This window comes from Convolutriloba macropyga, chromosome 9, assembly GCF_964194025.1.
Source record: "Convolutriloba macropyga chromosome 9, txConMacr16.3, whole genome shotgun sequence".
Classification (NCBI taxonomy): domain Eukaryota; kingdom Metazoa; phylum Xenacoelomorpha; order Acoela; family Convolutidae; genus Convolutriloba; species Convolutriloba macropyga.
In genome coordinates, this window is record NC_134476.1 from 63,320,287 (window position 1) to 63,330,249 (window position 9,963).

At 37.8% G+C, this 9,963-nt stretch overlaps 2 non-coding genes across 2 annotated transcripts; one reads left to right on the top strand and one right to left on the bottom strand.

Moving 5' to 3' along the window:
• The first annotated feature begins 1,540 nt into the window (after window positions 1-1,540).
• LOC142346539 (5S ribosomal RNA) lies at window positions 1,541-1,659 on the top strand. The gene has a single exon (XR_012759593.1). It is a non-coding gene; the product is annotated as a 5S ribosomal RNA (ribosomal RNA).
• A 7,953-nt stretch (window positions 1,660-9,612) lies between these two features.
• On the bottom strand, window positions 9,613-9,731 carry LOC142347159 (5S ribosomal RNA). The gene has a single exon (XR_012760177.1). It is a non-coding gene; the product is annotated as a 5S ribosomal RNA (ribosomal RNA).
• Window positions 9,732-9,963: the final 232 nt, after the last annotated feature.

Below are 9,963 nucleotides of genomic sequence, written 5' to 3' on the forward strand. Positions count from 1 at the left end.
TTTTTTTGTTTTATCCCTAACTATGGCTCAAGTGGAGCATGCCCACAAAAAATGAGCCAATTCGGACTAAAATTGACGATTTGGTGACCAAAACAAAGTTCGGTGATCGAAAAAGTTAAGCCTCATCGAGCGCGGATACTTTTTTGGAAATCGGTAAAAAACTTGTCCAAAATGGTTCGCTGTGCCAGATTTTTTTGTTTTATCCCTAACTATGGCTCAAGTGGAGCATGCCCACAAAAAATGAGCCTATTCGGACTAAAATTGACGATTTGGTGACCAAAACAAAGTTCGGTGATCGAAAAAGTTAAGCCTCATCGAGCGCGGATACTTTTTTGGAAATCGGTAAAAACTTGTCCAAAACGGTTCGCTGTGCCAGATTTTTTTGTTTTATCCCTAACTATGGCTCAAGTGGAGCATGCCCACAAAAAATGAGCCAATTCGGACTAAAATTGACGATTTGGTGACCAAAACAAAGTTCGGTGATCGAAAAAGTTAAGCCTCATCGAGCGCGGATACTTTTTTGGAAATCGGTAAAAAACTTGTCCAAAATGGTTCGCTGTGCCAGATTTTTTTGTTTTATCCCTAACTATGGCTCAAGTGGAGCATGCCCACAAAAAATGAGCCTATTCGGACTAAAATTGACGATTTGGTGACCAAAACAAAGTTCGGTGATCGAAAAAGTTAAGCCTCATCGAGCGCGGATACTTTTTTGGAAATCGGTAAAAACTTGTCCAAAACGGTTCGCTGTGCATAATTTTTTTGTTTTATCCCTAACTATGGCTCAAGTGGAGCATGCCCACAAAAAATGAGCCAATTCGGACTAAAATTGACGATTTGGTGACCAAAACAAAGTTCGGTGATCGAAAAAGTTAAGCCTCATCGAGCGCGGATACTTTTTGTAAATGACAATTTCAGCGATAACCATTGCTCCAAACACACCCCATATACTTGTAAAGGCCATTCTAATAGTTCCCCTGCTTGCGTTTACTGTATATTTGATATTTGGAACTGTCTCGGAAACATCAATACTAATTGTAAAATTTCCCTTTATTAAACTAACTTTTAACTTAGTGCAAATCGCTCAGTTCCCTTCTTTAGGCTGCACTCCGCTAACGCAGAGTGCATTCAAATAAAACTTATCGAATAGAGTTGATACTTACCTATTTAATAAGTTTATCACAACAATTAGGCTAAAAGCAATTGAGCTATGATTTTCCCAAGTACCGGCCTAAACCCACTGAAGTCATGCCTCCGGTTCAATGTCCGGTTGAACAGGTTCCTCGGACCCAATTCATCTCTCCCTTGTTTTGGGGCCGTTCCACTGTATTGTGGATGGTTGGAAGCAAAAAGTTTGTGCGTTGGTCATAAAACACTGTATGGCTACGAATTGCATAAATTATAACACAAACGTGGCTAAAATTGCATGTATTAAGTGACTATTTTGCAAACCGCAAGGCGGCGAGTTAAAGTGATCCTGTATATGAATATAGGACTACAATACAATACTGTTGTATATAAATTCGCTCCCACTTACGCAAATGCCTACGACCATACCATGTTGAATGCACCGGTTCTCGTCCGATCACCGAAGTTAAGCAACATTGGGCCTGGTTAGTACTTGGATGGGTGACCGCTTGGGAACACCAGGTGTTGTAGGCTTTTTCTTTTGAGTATTCAAACCTCGTAGAATACTTTTATTCGATATTTACACATTTTAGAGCCTCAAAAAGCCTCGGTGATCGAAAAAGTTAAGCCTCATCGAGCGCGGATACTTTTTTGGAAATCGGTAAAAACTTGTCCAAAATGGTTCGCTGCGCCAGATTTTTTTGTTTTATCCCTAACTATGGCTCAAGTGGAGCATGCCCACAAAAAATGAGCCAATTCGGACTAAAATTGACGATTTGGTGACCAAAACAAAGTTCGGTGATCGAAAAAGTTAAGCCTCATCGAGCGCGGATACTTTTTGGGAAATCGGTAAAAACTTGTCCAAAATGGTTCGCTGTGCCAGATTTTTTTGTTTTATCCCTAACTATGGCTCAGGTGGAGCATGCCCACAAAAAATGAGCCAATTCGGACTAAAATTGACGATTTGGTGACCAAAACAAAGTTCGGTGATCGAAAAAGTTAAGCCTCATCGAGCGCGGATACTTTTTTGGAAATCGGTAAAAACTTGTCCAAAATGGTTCGCTGTGCCAGATTTTTTTGTTTTATCCATAACTATGGCTCAAGTGGAGCATGCCCACAAAAAATGAGCCAATTCGGACTAAAATTGACGATTTGGTGACCAAAACAAAGTTCGGTGATCGAAAAAGTTAAGCCTCATCGAGCGCGGATACTTTTTTGGAAATCGGTAAAAAACTTGTCCAAAATGGTTCGCTGTGCCAGATTTTTTTGTTTTATCCATAACTATGGCTCAAGTGGAGCATGCCCACAAAAAATGAGCCAATTCGGACTAAAATTGACGATTTGGTGACCAAAACAAAGTTCGGTGATCGAAAAAGTTAAGCCTCATCGAGCGCGGATACTTTTTTGGAAATCGGTAAAAAACTTGTCCAAAATGGTTCGCTGTGCCAGATTTTTTTGTTTTATCCCTAACTATGGCTCAAGTGGAGCATGCCCACAAAAAATGAGCCTATTCGGACTAAAATTGACGATTTGGTGACCAAAACAAAGTTCGGTGATCGAAAAAGTTAAGCCTCATCGAGCGCGGATACTTTTTTGGAAATCGGTAAAAACTTGTCCAAAACGGTTCGCTGTGCATAATTTTTTTGTTTTATCCCTAACTATGGCTCAAGTGGAGCATGCCCACAAAAAATGAGCCAATTCGGACTAAAATTGACGATTTGGTGACCAAAACAAAGTTCGGTGATCGAAAAAGTTAAGCCTCATCGAGCGCGGATACTTTTTGTAAATGACAATTTCAGCGATAACCATTGCTCCAAACACACCCCATATACTTGTAAAGGCCATTCTAATAGTTCCCCTGCTTGCGTTTACTGTATATTTGATATTTGGAACTGTCTCGGAAACATCAATACTAATTGTAAAATTTCCCTTTATTAAACTAACTTTTAAGTTAGTGCAAATCGCTCAGTTCCCTTCTTTAGGCTGCACTCCGCTAACGCAGAGTGCATTCAAATAAAACTTATCAAATAGAGTTGATACTTACCTATTTAATAAGTTTATCACAACAATTAGGCTTTTAAATAATAAATTCAGATGCTATTATTTACCGTTGTTATTTACAATGATGTTGAAATAATTCAGCAGGTTTCATTGATGAATCGTTACAGTTGGTATTTACAAGGAAAATTTATCAGATTTCATTGTTGAAGCTTTACAAATTAAGTACAAAATTCAAATAGTTTTTTGTTTGTTCAGGGGTTTCTTGCCAGGATCCATTTAGAACACTTGCCGTAAATCTAAGAGTTTCAACTTTCATATTTACAAAGACGTCGCGCCAACTATTCAGCCTTAGGGTACTTCTCGCTTCAGATAATTGTTCGCATTTGAGAACTAAATGTTCCGATGTTTCAAACTCTTTTTCGCAATAGCTGCAAATTGGTGACTTTGAAAAATTGTTCATCCATCTAATCTGTTTGTCAACAAGACAATTGAAGGCAAGGCGATATAAAAGATTTTGTTGTTGTGGCAAAAGTTTGTAAAATTTCCTGATATTTTTGCTAAAGAGAGTTAATTCTTTCGTTGAACAATTGTACTTTATGACGGATTTGTTTAAGCGGTCCTCGATAAAACTTGTTGGAAAAACTTGAGCAATGATATACCAGTAAATCTCACTTGTTCTTAAGGCTTTGTCAAGTCTCAGGGAAGTTTCGATGTTGTTCTTAAACAGAAGGATACTGTTGTCAGTTTGAGAGACTTTGAGCTTTAAAGATTTTAACAAAATTGTTAAGTCATTTGGAAAGGAAACATCGTTCTCGTTTGATGAGTTAATTTCGTCTATCAGTTTTGCTGAGATTATTTTTGACGTAATATGTGGAAGAGAGATACCGCCCACAGCAACAGATTGGTAAAGAACTTCACTTCTAATTTCCATTTTGTCACCAGTTTTTAGTAGATTGTTGATGAGTTTTTGAACATTCGTCAGAATATTTACTGTTGTGTCCGTGTGTCTTGAATAATACAGGAACTTTGGAAGGATAAAAGTTTCAATGATTTGTCTCTTGGCTTTTAAAGTTTTCGATCGAGAAATGAAGCGCATGTAAATGGCAGTTTGTGTTTTGATGAGATCAAGTAAGTTTGTTGATGATTTATCAGTAAAGAATTTAATGCCCAGGATTTTTGTTACACGTACAGTGTTATAGAAAGCTATGTCTCTCGTTGACAGGATCTCACTCTTTTTGACGTTGATTTCTAGTTGAGTGCAATCGCAAAAATCTTTGACAGTGTCAAATAGTCCTTCGATCGATGATATGCGTATTGAGCAAGTAATGTCGTCTGCATAAGCCACTGTTTTTGAGCTGGTGAATCCTTTAATATGTGGTGAGTTGTCTATACAGCAAAGCAAGGGTTCAACAGCAAGTATGAAAAGTAAAGCTGAAAGGGGACAACCTTGCCTAACTCCGCGTTGTAGTACAATTGTTTTGGAAAGGTAGCCATTGATTTCAATAATTGCTTTCGTTTCATTGTAAACTGTTCTGATGGCAGATTTTGTGTATTGGTCAATGCCAATTTTATCGAGAAGGGCGAAGATGTAATCTCTGTCTACTTTGTCAAAAGCTTTTGAAAAATCCAGATTCACAAGGCATTTGCTGTTATTTAGTTGCTTATGGGCTTTTCGAACTTTATTTAATGCTATATGGATTTGTCTTTTGCTCAAGTATGCATGCTGATGTTGGCCTATTATGTCTTCAAGATCTATTATGATTCTGGCAGATAGAATGTGTGATAGAATTTTGAGGTCAGTGTTCAGCAAGCTTATAGGTCTAAATTCATCAACAGTTCTCGGATTATCAGTTTTAGGCAGAAGTTTTAAGATTGCAATATTTTGGCTTTCAGGGACTTTTTCAGTTCGAACAATATTGTTGAAAACGCTTTGTAGCAATGGGGCCATTTCTCTCTTAAAAATCTTGTAAAAGTTTGAGGTTATTCCATCCGAAACCGGTGAGCTCTTTGCATTGAGTTTGTGAATTGCTTTCAATACTTCATCTATGGTGATTTCATTTACATCATTTGTTGCTTCGTTTTTGCGCTCGTTCAAATGGTCAAGAAAAATCTCAAAAGAGCCTTTTTTCTTGCTTTTGTAAAGCTGTGAAAAATGGTTTTCAAAGACTTTGATGATTTCTTCCTGATTTGTTGTAACACTTGCACCAACCCTAAGTGAAGTAATATTGTTCGTGTTGTTTTTTTGCTTTGCCCAAGTTTTCAAGTCTTTCGCGTTTCCAAGTTCGCATGATTGGGTCAATTTCTTGAAGTGGATGAACTGATCTTTTTGTTTGTTGTTGTCATACGTATTTATTTTCGAGACTGTATCATTATATCGTTTTAAAATTTTTTCATTGGAGTCATGATTTTGTATTTGTTCTCTCAGCCTTTTCTCTTCGGCCAGGATGTTTTTCATTTGCGAGCTTAAGATTTTTGATTTATTAATAGCTAAGGCTTGGCAGACATCACGTATGTGGCACTTCAGCTCTTCATAACTTTCATGTGTCAAACAGTTCGTTCCAAATGCTTCTATTTCTGTTTTGATGTACTCTTTGTTTGGAAACAAAATAGCATCGTTCATTTTCCAAAAGCTTTGGCCTCGTTCTTTTTCTTCGCTTTTGTTGCTTAGTTCTAACAGCATGTGATCTGAGAAATTGCTCCGATGTACTTTCATTTCGCTGTACTGGGTTTGGTTTGTAAAAAAATAGTCTGTTCGTGAAAAAGACGATGTTCTTTTGTCATAGTGTGTGAAATCAAGTACGTCCAGTTCTACCGCTGCATCAAATAGTAGAGCATGCTCTGTAACCGTTTGGAGCTTTACAAATCGCTTAACTCTATCGTCTACGCTTCGAAGAGCAGTTGATGTGTTTCGCGAATCATGACTGAAAGCATTAAAATCCCCTGCTAAAACAATAGATCGTTCCGTGTTGAGTTTCGAGAGATTTGAGCTTAATTGCTTCAACTTTTCACAATAGAAGCTTGTATTCAGATTTACATTGAATACAGTTAGATTGAGTTCCGTAAAATTAATTCCAGAGTGATCTCGTGATTGCAGTATTTGATTATCAGTTTTTAGTTCTTCACTCCAAACTGTAACTAAACCTCCACTGCAGTTTATTGCAGGCACTAGATGATAGCGTAATTTGTATTGCTCAAGAACTGTTTCGTGTGAACGAGATAGAGCTGGAATTTTCGATTCTTGGATACACAAAATGAATAAAGTTCCGCTAGCTAATTTGTAGCATTTTTCGATTATTGCGAAGAATTTTTTCGGGCTCTTAAGGCCACATGAATTCAAACAGAATACTTTGTGCTCAATCATTTTTGTTTTGTTCGAACTGATTTTTCTTCTTAATCCACTGATCGTTCAATAAGTGTTTTGCGATTTGCGCGTTTTGTTGTTTTTGTGTTTCACTAAGTGGCCTTTTGGCGCCTGGTCTGTACTGTTTGAGAACAGCACTATTATCAAGCTCTAAAGATTGAAACTTCTCTGTATTAAGATCGGCGGAATCATTACATTCAGCGTTTTGTATGTTGGTTGAGGTTTTGTCAGCGTTTTCTGTTTCTTGTTCTATGACTGTAGCATTTTCTGTTGTGCCACTACAAATTTCTTCTGTATAAGTTTCTTCCACTTCCTCTTCATCTATGGTCAAGTTGCAAGAGGAGGTGTCACTGATTGTTTCAGTTTCGGGAACTTTATGAAAATTTGTTGGTTTTTGCTTTTCAGCACGATTATTCTTTGTTTCTTTGTTTATGTTTTGCACATTTTTGATTCTTTGTAGCTGGTTTTGCCATAAGTAGCACCAATCTTTATGGTGTCCCCGATACTGTAGTTTGCTTTCTTCACAGTAACTGCAGTTATGTAATGAGGGAGCATGGAACTTGATCTCTAAGCTGTTCCATTCTTTGAATTCTGCGATCCGATTTTCATATGACCAAGTTTTTAATCTTTCCTCTTCAGTTGCGTTTTTCACTGTCACACTCAGTGTTGCATAACCATTGAAGATGAGATCGCCTCCTATGTTGTCTTTCATCCGAATAATTGCGGGGCTATGTTCTATTCCCTCTGGAAGATCTATTAGTTTCAGGGCTTCAGTGTCTGTGCAAACATAAGGGAGATTACTGAATTTGATATTGTATCTTCTAGGATAGAATGATTTTTCTGTGTTGAGGAAATGTTTGCCCATAGGAAAAACGGTTTTGCCTAGTAAATTTAGGCCTCTGGATCTAATCGAATGGTATTGCTTTTTGACAGTTGGTGGTGAAACAACAGTCAGCGAATGAAGTCTTTTGTCTCTTATGTATGCGAATGTTTTGCTGATTGTTATTTGATTTCGTGCTTCTTGCGGGAATTCGTGCAGAATTGATTTAGCACACTGAAGATAGGCATTGTTCAAAGAATCTGTGTTTGAAATAATTGATTTCGTAAAAGGAGGAATAATTTGCATGATCTGGAATTCGCTTGAGTTGGTTTCTTTCGACAAGCCTTTTTGAGTGATTGAAGAATACATATTTTGGTTTTCGCTGGGAGTAGGCGTAATCAACGAGGGGATAGTGTTCTCCCCCATAGGGGAAAACTTAATTGTTTGAAGACGAAGACTTATGAAAAGTAGATTGTGACAAACGAAAGGTTTCTCAAATAAAAATTAGTGTTTTGGAAAACTCAGAAGTTAACTTAATAAGAACTCTAAGCGCTCTACAGTAAAGGAGAGAGCAACTTAAAAAGAGGAACTTAAAAAGCTAAAGCTAAGGAGGAAAGGGATTTAAAAGAAATTTTGAAGAGTAAAATTAGGAGAAAAAAGTAAAAGAAAAAGCCAGGATTTTAAATCTTAGTGAAAAAGCAGCTTTTAGTGAAAAATCTCTTTTTATAAAAGACTCACTCCCAAAGGACTTTCCTGCACAAAGTGGAGTACTTGCTTGTGGCTTTCCTATCACACTTTGAGGTACTGATCCGAAAGTGACATTAATAGCGGTTTAATCATCATGCACAACAATTAGGCTAAAGAAGGGAACTGAGCGATTTGCACTAACTTAAAAGTTAGTTTAATAAAGGGAAATTTTACAATTAGTATTGATGTTTCCGAGACAGTTCCAAATATCAAATATACAGTAAACGCAAGCAGGGGAACTATTAGAATGGCCTTTACAAGTATATGGGGTGTGTTTGGAGCAATGGTTATCGCTGAAATTGTCATTTACAAAAAGTATCCGCGCTCGATGAGGCTTAACTTTTTCGATCACCGAACTTTGTTTTGGTCACCAAATCGTCAATTTTAGTCCGAATTGGCTCATTTTTTGTGGGCATGCTCCACTTGAGCCATAGTTAGGGATAAAACAAAAAAATTATGCACAGCGAACCGTTTTGGACAAGTTTTTACCGATTTCCAAAAAAGTATCCGCGCTCGATGAGGCTTAACTTTTTCGATCACCGAACTTTGTTTTGGTCACCAAATCGTCAATTTTAGTCCGAATAGGCTCATTTTTTGTGGGCATGCTCCACTTGAGCCATAGTTAGGGATAAAACAAAAAAATCTGGCACAGCGAACCATTTTGGACAAGTTTTTTACCGATTTCCAAAAAAGTATCCGCGCTCGATGAGGCTTAACTTTTTCGATCACCGAACTTTGTTTTGGTCACCAAATCGTCAATTTTAGTCCGAATTGGCTCATTTTTTGTGGGCATGCTCCACTTGAGCCATAGTTATGGATAAAACAAAAAAATCTGGCACAGCGAACCATTTTTGACAAGTTTTTTACCGATTTCCAAAAAAGTATCCGCGCTCGATGAGGCTTAACTTTTTCGATCACCGAACTTTGTTTTGGTCACCAAATCGTCAATTTTAGTCCGAATTGGCTCATTTTTTGTGGGCATGCTCCACTTGAGCCATAGTTATGGATAAAACAAAAAAATCTGGCACAGCGAACCATTTTGGACAAGTTTTTACCGATTTCCAAAAAAGTATCCGCGCTCGATGAGGCTTAACTTTTTCGATCACCGAACTTTGTTTTGGTCACCAAATCGTCAATTTTAGTCCGAATTGGCTCATTTTTTGTGGGCATGCTCCACTTGAGCCATAGTTAGGGATAAAACAAAAAAATCTGGCACAGCGAACCATTTTGGACAAGTTTTTACCGATTTCCAAAAAAGTATCCGCGCTCGATGAGGCTTAACTTTTTCGATCACCGAACTTTGTTTTGGTCACCAAATCGTCAATTTTAGTCCGAATTGGCTCATTTTTTGTGGGCATGCTCCACTTGAGCCATAGTTAGGGATAAAACAAAAAAATCTGGCGCAGCGAACCATTTTGGACAAGTTTTTACCGATTTCCAAAAAAGTATCCGCGCTCGATGAGGCTTAACTTTTTCGATCACCGAGGCTTTTTGAGGCTCTAAAATGTGTAAATATCGAATAAAAGTATTCTACGAGGTTTGAATACTCAAAAGAAAAAGCCTACAACACCTGGTGTTCCCAAGCGGTCACCCATCCAAGTACTAACCAGGCCCAATGTTGCTTAACTTCGTTGATCGGACGAGAACCGGTGCATTCAACATGGTATGGTCGTAGGCATTTGCGTAAGTGGGAGCGAATTTATATACAACAGTATTGTATTGTAGTCTTATATTCATATACAGGATCACTTTAACTCGCCGCCTTGCGGTTTGCAAAATAGTCACTTAATACATGCAATTTTAGCCACGTTTGTGTTATAATTTATGCAATTCGTAGCCATACAGTGTTTTATGACCAACGCACAAACTTTTTGCTTCCAACCATCCACAATACAGTGGAACGGCCCCA